Source organism: Phocoena sinus, chromosome 18, assembly GCF_008692025.1.
Source record: "Phocoena sinus isolate mPhoSin1 chromosome 18, mPhoSin1.pri, whole genome shotgun sequence".
In the NCBI taxonomy this organism is placed as follows: domain Eukaryota; kingdom Metazoa; phylum Chordata; class Mammalia; order Artiodactyla; family Phocoenidae; genus Phocoena; species Phocoena sinus.
In genome coordinates this window covers 42,507,052-42,514,616 of record NC_045780.1, presented here as the reverse complement: position 1 = coordinate 42,514,616, position 7,565 = coordinate 42,507,052, and the positions used below count along the sequence as shown (strand labels likewise).

Genomic DNA, 7,565 nt, shown 5'->3' with positions numbered 1-7,565 from the left:
CTTGCATTTCTTTCACTTTGCATATACCATCCAGGTCCATTCAGTTTTTTTTCACATCTCAAAATTTCATATTTTTATGGCTGAAACATCATATATATACATCTTCTTTTTATCCATTCATCTGTTGATGATCACTTAGGGTGTTTCCATATCTTGGCTATTGTAAATAATGCTGTATGGATATTGCAGTGTACATATATTTTTGAATAAATGTTTTCATTTTCTTTGGATATATACCTAGGAATGGAGTTACTGGATAATATGGTAGTTTTAGTTTTAAGTTTTTGAGGAAACTTCATAATGTTTTCCATTCCCACCAGCAGTGCATGAGGATTCCCTTTTATCCATATCCTCACCAACACCTGTTATTTCTCATCTTTTTGATGATAGCCTTTCTGACAGGTGTAAAGTGATATCTCATTAGGATTTTAACTTGCATTTCCCAGATGATTAGTGACATTGAGCATCTTTTCATGTGTCTGTTGGCCATATGTATGTCTTCTTTAGAAAAATGCCTATTCAGGTCCTCTGCCCATTTTTTAATCAGATTATATGTTTTCTTTTATGATATTGAATTGTATGAGTTCTTTAATATATTTTGGTTATTAACCCCTTATAGGTCATATCATTTGCAAATATCTTCTCCCATTCATGAGGTAGTCTTTTAGTTTTGTTGATAGTTTCCTTTGATATGCAAAAGTTTAAATGTGATTTGGTCCTATCTATTTTGCTTTTGAATTCCTTGTCTGAGGAGATATTCTTTTAGGAGTTTTCAGGTCTTCAGGTCTTACATTCAGTTTTTTATCCATTTTCATTTATTTTTGTTTGATTATGATGTAAGAAAATATTCTTGTTTCATTCTCTTACATGTAGCTGTCTAGTTTTCCTAACACCACTTATCAAAGAGACAATCTTTCCCCCATTGTATATTCTTGCCTTCTTTTTCATATATAAATTGACCATATGTGCTTGGGTTTATTTTGGGGCTCTGTATTCTGTTCTATTCATCTATATTTCTGTCTTTGTGCCAGAACCATAATTTTTTTGATTTCTAGAGCTTTGTAGGATAGTTTGAGTCAAGGATTGTGATATCTCCAGCTTAGTTCTTTTTTTCCCCCAAGATTGCTTTGGCTATTCTGGGTCTTTTGTGGTTCAAAACAAATTTGGGGATTATTTTTTTCTATTCTTTTCAAAAATGCCATGGGTATTTTGATAGGGGTTGCAATGACGCTGTAAATTTCTTTGGTTATTATGGATATTTTAACAGTATTAATTATTCTAATCTATAAACACAAACTATCTTTCTATTTATTTTAACGTCTTCAATTTCCCTCATCAGTGACCTACAATTTTTAGAATACAGGTCTTTTTACCTCATTGGTTAAATTTATCCCTAGCTTTTTATTCTTTTTTTGATTTGATTATAAATAAGCTTGTTCTCCTGTTTTCTCTTCCTGGGTTCATTGTTAGTATATAGAAACCCAACATATTTCTGTATCTTAATTTTGCAACTTGCAAATTTATTGAATTGATTTATTTGTTCTGAATGTTTTTTGGTGAAGACTTCAGCATTTTTTAAACATAGTATCATGTCATGTGCAAGCAATGAGAGTTAGCTTATTCCCTTCTAATTTGGAATACTTTTAGTTCTTTTTCATGTCTTATTGCTGTGACTAGGACTTTATATACTATGTTAAATAAAAGTGGTGAGAGTAAGCATCTTTGTCTTGTTCCTGATCTCAGATAAAAAGTTTTCAGCTTTTCACCATTGCATATGATGTTGGCTGTGAGTCTGTCCCACACATGGCCTTTATTATGTTGGAGTATGTTCCTGCATACAGTTTGTTGAGAGTTTTCATGATAAATGGATGTTGAATTTTATCAAATGATTTTTTTTTTGCATCTATTGAGTTGATCATGAGATTTTTATCCTTCATTTTGTTAGCATGGTGTAGCATGTTGATTGATTCATGGATATTGAACCATTTTTGCATCTCTATTATAAATCCCCTTGATCTTGATGTATGATTCTTTTAGTGGATTGCTGAATTTATTTTCCTATATTTTATTGAGATTTTTATATCTATGTTCTTCAGAAATATTAGCCTATAAATTTATTTCTTTATTATAATTATTTTTTTGTAGTGTCTTTGTTTGTTTTGGGTATCAGGGTAACACTGTCCTTGTAGAATGAGTTTGAAAGTGTTCCCACCTCTTAAATTTTTTGGAATATTTTGAGAAGTATAGGTGTGAACTCTTATGTAAATATTTGGTAGAATTACACTTTGAAGCTCTCTGTTCCCAGACTTTTGTTCATTGGGTGTTTTTTGATCACTGATTAAATTTCAATACTAGCAATCTTTTTGTTCAAATTTTCTATTTCTTTCTTATTCAGTCTTAGGATATTGTTTGTAGGAATTTATTTATTTAGATTGTCCAATTTGTTGGTGTATAACTGTTTGTAGTATTCTCTTATGATTGCATTTCTGTGATATAGGCTCTACCTTCTCCTTTTTCATTTCAAATTTTGTATATTTGAGGTCTCTCACTTTTTTTCTTGATGAAATCTGGCTAAAGGTTTTTCAATTTTCTTTAACTTTTTAAAAAATGAGCTCTTGGTTTCAATGATCTTTTCTATATTTTTTCGATTTTATTTATTGCCACTCTGCTATTATTTCCTTCCTTCTGCTGACTCTGGACTTTGTTTGTTCTTTTTCTAATTCATTTAGACAGAGAGTTAGGCTGTTTATTTGAATTTTTTTTTTGTTTCCTGGGGTAAGCTTGTATCACTATTAATGTCCCTTTTAGAATTGCTTTTCCTGTGTCCCATAGATTTTTTACAGCTGTGTCTCCATTTTCATTTGTCTCAGTGTATTTTAAAAATTTTCTTTTTGATTTCTTCATTGATCCATTGTGGGGTTTTTTTTTTTTTTTGCGGTATGCGGGTCTCTCACTGTTGTGGCCTCTCCTGTTGTGGAGCACAGGCTCCGGACGCGCAGGCTCAGTGGCCATGGCTCACGGGCCCAGCTGCTCCAGCATGTGTGATCTTCCTGGACCGGGGCACGAACCTGTCTCCCCTGCATAAACAGGCAGACTCTCAACAACTGCACCACCAGAGAAGCTCCTACATTATGCTTCTTAATTTTATATTCTCTATCACATTGTTAAACTTCAACAGCACTTTAAAATTTTAAAGCCCTATATTACATTGTGGTTTTCATGTATATATTTGTCTCCTGGGTTTTAAGTCTCTGGAGTATAAACACTAGGTAATTTTTTATTTGAATTCCTAAAAAATAGAGTACTTTCTATCACACAACACATACCTAATAAAAGTGCACTTAATGGTGAAAAATCAAATCACAAATCCTAAAAAGAACATAGCTAAAATATGTTAAGCTTCTGTTAATGACCCGGTTATATCTATGCATATCTCAAAAATGTCAACATTTTATGGGATAGATTTCTAATTTATTTTTTTTTTACAAAAAAGGACACTGAAATAATCACTTTAAAGGCTAGCTGTTGGGGAGTGCACTGAGTGTCATGGGAGCAGCACCTTATCCTCCTGCTCCCCGCAACACAGCCTTCAACTTTGGGACTCCCTCATGCACCTAGGGTACCGCTGCAGACACCAAGGTCCCCACGGGTGGATTTGGAGCTTTTGGGACAACATCTACAACAGCGGGTTCTGCATTCAGTTTTTCTGCTCCAGATAACACAAACATTACTGGACTCTTTGGTGGTACTCAGAACAAAGTTTTGGATTTGGTACTTGTTTTGGCACAACAGCTGGAACTAGTATGGTTTAGGTACTGACTTGGTAACTAGATTTGGATTTGGAGGATTTAATACACAGCAGAAGTGGCAGCAACAAACTACATTAGGTGGTCTCTTCATTCAGCCTACAAAAGCTCCTGCCCAGTTCAAACAACTGATAAATGCTGCAAGTGCTCTTTCTGTCCCAGTACTACTAGGAGGTGAGCAGATGCTATTTTGGTAAAATGGAATTTAACTACAGGTCTTTTGGGAAACAGAAAAAGGAAATTTTAACAATAACATTCCACCAACGGAATTCAAACAAGAAAATCCCTTTTGCTGGTTTAAGGCAGTAGGTTATAGTTGTATGCCCAATAATAAACATGAAGATGGGCTAGTAGTTTTAGTTTTCAACAGAAAAGAAACAGATATTCAAAGCCAGCAACAGCAATTGGTAGAATCATTGCATAAAATTTTGGGAGGAAACCAGACTCTTACTGGAAATGTAGAGGGTACTAAAGCATTGTCAGATGATCAGACAGAAGTTGTCATTTATGTTGTTGAGCATTCTCCAAATGGTACTTCAAGAAGAGTCCCAGCTACAATAATATACGCCCATTTTGACCAAACCAATATAAAAGCACAGTTGCAGCAACTTTGTGTAATGCTTTCTATGACTTGAACAGAACATTCTTCTGCACAGATCGAACAGCTTTTACAGAATCCTCCTGCTGATGTTGATCCTATTATCTGGGAGCAAGTCAAAGTGGATAACCTTGATTCTGAAAACTTAATTCCTGTACCAATGGTGGATTTCAAAGAACTTCTTTGAAGACTGAAGGTTCAAGATCAGATGACTAAGCAGCATCAGACCAGATTAGATATCATATCTGAAGATATTGGTGAATTACAGAAGAATTCAACTACAACTACAACTATGCACAATAGAAGAGGAAACTTATGGACTTTCCCATAGAATCTTCAGGCCCTAATCAAACAGGGAATTCAGAGGAAGAGTGTACATGCCATCCAAGCTGAAGCAATTCAGCTAGATACATTTCCCTATGAACTAAATACCCTACTCAGTTTAAGGACTGAGTAAATTAACTGATGTCCCAAATCAGGAGGCAGATTCATTTTGGAGCAGTCAAATCTGAAGAAAGATATTACATAGATACAGATCTGTTACGAGAAATCAAGCAGCATTTGAAACAACAACAGGAAGACCTTAGCCACTTGATTAGCATCATAAAAGATGACCTAGAAAATAAGTTGGTAGAACATGGATTGAATGAAACCATCTACAACAGAGGTGGTGTCTTCAGTTGACATCTCACAAACTTGTGTTATAGGTTTGTGAAATACATCTTGTTATATCAGGCCATGCTTAAGAATGAAACTGACCACATGGAGGAGAAAAAAAAAAAAAACAATTCTCCCCCTGACTTGGTTTTTGAGAAGGTTACTGACAAATTGTCATTCATCAAATCTGAAATAATAGTAATTTCACTGCTCTTCAGAGATAGCCTTCGAAAGATTTACATCTATTATAAAAGCTGTAATTACCTTAAAAGAGAAGTAATTACCAAAAATATGTATTATTGTACATTTTTACAATACCATTGTTCTTAAAAATAATCAGTGTTTAATGATTATTCTTCATTGAGCCTATACTCTGCTTTAAATAGCAAGTAAATATGAAATACCTACTTTGCACATAACGAAATAAACTGAATAATTACTTGGCTGCTGGGGATTTGTACTTCAGAATGTAAATGTGCATCAGTTTTTATAGTTGTGAATTCATCTATGGGAGGATCAAAGAAAATCCAGGAGTATTTAATGATTAATATGGTTTCTTTTCATTCTATAAAGATTTGAAAATATATTTTCATATTATTTTACTTATTTGGAATTTAAAGAATACAACTAAGAATTAGGATATAACAAAGTTACATTTTATCATTTTTTAAACCTTTTTGTTTTTTGAAACGTTTTATTTCTAAAAAAAGATGACGGGAATTCTTTGGCAGTGGTTTGGACTCTGTGCTTTCACTGCTGAGGGTGCGGGTTTAATCCCTGGTCAGGGAACTAAGATCCTGCAAGCCTCAAGGGCAAAAAAAAAAAAGTTAGCTGTTGAATTAAAACATATCCAGTTTGAAAGTTATTTCTACCTAAATACACAGCTTATATAAGCCAAGACTCATTTGCAGAAGTTTCTAACTCTCAAAGGAATAGTCAAGTTCCATGATTGCTCTTTTTCTTTTTTAAAATATTCTATCTAAAATCCTTTAGTCATTAAACGGTGCTGATATGGTTAACAGTTTTGAATCCTGGGTCCTAGCCAGATAAGATTCCTTTTCAAATCAGAAGCAATGTTTATACATCTTCTGTTTTATCTCCCACCTAGTCCAAGCCTTTGCCCAAATCAGAGCCCCACAATATTAGGTTTCCGATTCTAGTTACTTATTCATTATTTTATTGGAATATAATTGCTTTACAGTGTTGTGTTAGTTTCTGTTGTACAATGAAGTGAATCAGCTATATGTATACCTGTATCTCCTCCTTGGACCTCCCTCCCACCCCCCACCCCCCATCCCACCAATATATGTCATCACAGAGAGCACCGAGCTGAGCTCTCTGTGATATACAGCAAGTTCCCACTAGCTATCTATTTTACACATGATAGTGTATATATGTCAATCCTGATCTCTCAATTCATCCCACCCTCCCCTTCCCCCCACCCAACCATGTCTACATGTCCATTCACTACGTCTAAGTCTCTATTCCTGCCCTGCAAATAGGTTCATCTGTACCATTTTTCTAGATTCCACATATATGAGTTAATATATTTGTTTTTCTTTCTAACTTACTCCACTCTGTATGACAGACTCTATGTCCATCCACCTCTCTACAAATGACCCAATTCCATTTTTTTTATGGCTGAGTAATATTTAATTGTATATATGTACCACATCTTCTTTATCCATTCTGTTCTTTATCAACCATATCCATGGTTGTTTCCATGTCCTGGCTATTGTAAATACTGATGTAATGAACATTGGGGTACATGACTCTTTTTGAATTATGTTTTTTTCAGGGTATATGCCAAGTAGTGGGATTGCTGGGTCATATGGTAGTTCTATTTTTCATTTTTTAATGAACCTCCATACTGTTCTCCACAGTGACTCTATCAATTTACATTCTCACCAACAGAAGGTTCCCTTTTCTCCACACTGTCTCTTACACTTATTGTTTGTAGATTTTTTGATGATGTCCATTCTGACTGGTGTGAGGTGATACCTCATTGTAGCTTTGATTTGCATTTATTTAATAATTAGTGATGTTGAGCATCTTTCCATGTGCCTCTTGGCCGTATATATGTCTTATTGGACAAATGTCTATTTAGGTGTTCTGCCCATTTTTTGATTGGGTTGTTGGATTTTTGATATTGAGTTCCATGAGCTGTCTGTATATTTTGGAGATTAATCCATCCATTTCTTCATTGGCAAATATTTTCTTCCATTCTGAGTGTTCTCTTTTCATCTTGTTTGTGGTTTCCTTTGTTATGCAAAACCTTTTAAATTTAATTAGGTCTCATTTGTTTATTTTCATTTTTATTTTCAGTACTCTAGGAGGTGGGTCAAAAAAGATCCCACTGTGGTAAACCACAGCAAATAGTGTTTTCCCCATGTTTTCCTCTAAGAGTTTTATAGTGTCTGGTCTTACATTTAGGTTTTAAATCTATTTTGGTTTTATTTTTGTGTATCGTGTTAGATAGTGTTCTAATTTCCTTTTTTACATGT

General features: G+C 34.2%; 1 pseudogene; it reads left to right on the top strand.

The window, feature by feature from the left end:
- Positions 1-4,126: 4,126 nt before the first annotated feature.
- On the top strand, positions 4,127-5,088 carry LOC116742956 (annotated as a pseudogene).
- The last annotated feature ends 2,477 nt before the right edge of the window (positions 5,089-7,565 follow it).